This window comes from Cantharellus anzutake, assembly GCF_015039405.1.
Source record: "Cantharellus anzutake strain C23 chromosome Unknown EI90scaffold_24, whole genome shotgun sequence".
Taxonomy (NCBI): domain Eukaryota; kingdom Fungi; phylum Basidiomycota; class Agaricomycetes; order Cantharellales; family Hydnaceae; genus Cantharellus; species Cantharellus anzutake.
In genome coordinates, this window is record NW_024066974.1 from 281130 (window position 1) to 284118 (window position 2989).

At 47.1% G+C, this 2989-nt stretch overlaps 1 non-coding gene across 1 annotated transcript; it reads left to right on the forward strand.

Annotated features, from left to right (window-relative positions):
* Positions 1 to 2915: 2915 nt before the first annotated feature.
* EI90DRAFT_t130 lies at positions 2916 to 2989 on the forward strand. The gene has a single exon. It is a non-coding gene; the product is annotated as a tRNA-Ala (tRNA).

Here is a 2989-nt window from a genome sequence, read left to right on the forward strand (position 1 = left end):
CTCAATTGTTATGTACAAGTTGTTATCTAGTTTATATATGTTTGAAATGGAATGAATGGCATGGGGGAATGTAAACGAGCCGTTAGGCAACCGTAAATGATGAATATCCAATTGGGAACAAAGAAACAATAAAAGAAATATGAATGAATGGGCAATATGTGATAATGGATCCGAAATGGAAATTGTAAAAGTTATCTCCGCAACAGTTCGCCACAGCGCCCGCCTATCCTCCCGCCAGCAATCTCCTCGTCTCCAGCTTTCCAACGAGCCCCTATTCGTCCCATTTGGTGCAGTACTTCTTGAGATGTGGCCATTGACAGGTGCTGTCAAGACCATGTGAGAGTATACTCCGTGCTGAACCATCCGGATATGGGATTGCCATTCTGGGAAATGCTCCGGGGGTGAAGAAGGGTGGTAGAGCATCACTATCGGGTGGAAAAACGGCTGGGTTGTGAGTGTGGGTATTGAGGTCTGGAGTGGGGGTGAAATTGGCGGCATGGTTGGGCATGGGAATTTTGCTTGGGGTTGTCGGGAATGATGGGGAAAATATGGAAAAATATGGGGTAAGTGTATGGAGTGTTGGATAGTGATAGAATAAGTATCGGGAGCGTCAGCGGATATGTACTGCGTGTTGGTGACCAAATTCCGCAGAATCCGACTTTTTGCGGTACACGGAGTTGTCCCCACAACAACGCCCGGATTGCTTGAGGCCATATAGGGCATGGAGAAGCAAACATACTCTTGAGGTGCCGTCCCTAAATCCCTCTGGCTGCTCCATGTAGGTGGGCTCCTCCAGTTCCCCATATAAGTAAGTCAATTCCCAGAAACCTTTAGACTAACTGTTACAAAAATGGGGCCGGAGGCGCCGATTTTCATCCATTCTGGTGCAGGAATAGGGAAGGGGGTTGGACATAAGGGTTTACAGGTTGTTTCACAGATGGTTTAACATGTAGTTGAACAGGTAGTGTGGCAGCGGGTTTTTGTTGATTATTGATTGGTTAAACTTAATTACTATACAAATCATGTGATACAGAACCCATAAGAGTCTAGAATGGGAAATTCCCATTTCCATAACACTAACCCATAAAAATAGAATTTGCCAAAACACTTGGATTGGTACTATAATTACAACAAATATTACTAGTACACTTCCCCATCCTAACTAAAGAACCAGGGAACAGCTTGGTGGTGGTCTTGTTTGAACCTCCCAACTGACCTTCCTTTGTTCTCTCCTTCAGCAAGGATCAGGATCAGCTTGTTTCCGCTTCAGAGGCATTCTTGAAATGACATTTCACAATTAATTTTACATGTGGGTTTTATAAAAAAAGAAGTTGTGGTAAGGAACAGTAAAGAAACCACCATACCAAACAGTTGCCAGTTTCTTCTTGTTTCTTGATGAAAGTGAAAGAAATTGGGCAAAGAAACGAGAAAGAAACAGGCAAAAGAAACTTGTTTCTTCAACCCATACAGAGCCTTAATTTCCGAGCATGCACACCTGTGTGGGCTTGCATTGCTGACTCATCCCTGATATTGATTCCTATCATTCACTCCCTGGAGTGACATACAGCACTCTGTTGGAAATCAACCTCAAAACATGTATTTACATATATTTGTGCTGACAATTCTATTCAGTGGTCTACTCTCATCTGGTCCAACCCTGGCCCCATTGCAGCCTCATCCCTATGGTTTTCTATACACTCTACCAAAAATGCACAGTGGTACCTAATTGACATAATGAATGGTGAGTGTCCGAACACAGCAAGGAGGGAACAAGTGTGTCTGGACCTTTCCCCAGAAGGGAGGCTGGAGGTAGAGGATGAGTGGAGGGACCATGGCCTCAGCAACTTGGAGAGGAGCACTGTGCCTACGTTCAGTAACGTTAGTACTGGGTCCTTAACTTCAGAACAAGGGGGTGCAAACTCTGGGGGGATCTAGTCATTGATTTTGCACTGAAGTGCCATCAACTATGGTACATGACTTATATACATAATACAAGACAAATGAGAACAAAGGGAAAACCCAAGATGGACTTACCCACTTGCCAGGTTGGTGAGCTCATGAGAGAATCACCTTATCAAGCACTGTGGAGTGGGTAGATGAATGGTGGGATTAGCAACAGCTATTGGGTAATGGGAAAACCTTTGCAGGGTTGGCAGAGGCCCTAGGAGGCCCTGTCAGGGGATGACTCCTGGGTCCCCATGACCCTCCCCTATGGCCCACAACCTCTGGTATAACCAGCCCTATCCAGGGCACAACCTACTGTGGGTAAGAAGATGAGAAGGAAGCTAACTTCTCATCTTCCCACAGTGGCCACAATATCAGGCAAACTTCCAGGGATACCCAGAAGTCACATGAGGGGTGGGAACTGGGCCCAGAACATGCAGCATGCAGAGCATGCGCACATGCAGGAAGCGCAGTGGGCAGATGCAGGTCTGGATGTGGGTCCAGGTCCAGGCTAGTCAGGGTGTGTGCCCTGACAGGTCCGTAGTAATGTTGGGTAGGTAGAAATATTAATAAACTTCTATGATGAGGATAAGGGGTACTGGAGAAGGTACCAGAGATCGAAGGCAGAGGTGGACCAGAAGTATACTGGAGGATATGGCAGAGGTGAGGGAGAGGACAAACCAGAGGTGAACTGGAACAGTGGCGGAGTGTCAGGGCACACCAGCCTGACCCCACTCCACCTGGTCCAGCCCCACCCAATCCCACTACCCTCACCTGGTGCCCCTGCCCTCCTTCCTCCCTTCTTTCCTACATGGACAACTTTCCTTGCATTGATGGACCATTAACCCAGCTGCGCAACATGCCCAGACCCAGACATACCAGGTGATGCCCTACACATTGGGCACTCCTTGGATCTCTTACAGAGATACCTGGGTGGATACGGCTGTTGAAATAACCACCTCAGCCTAACAGGGCATATGGTGTAATGGCTGTGCACACTGAGTTTGCGATCCAGAAGACTGGAGTTCAATTCCCAGTATGTCCA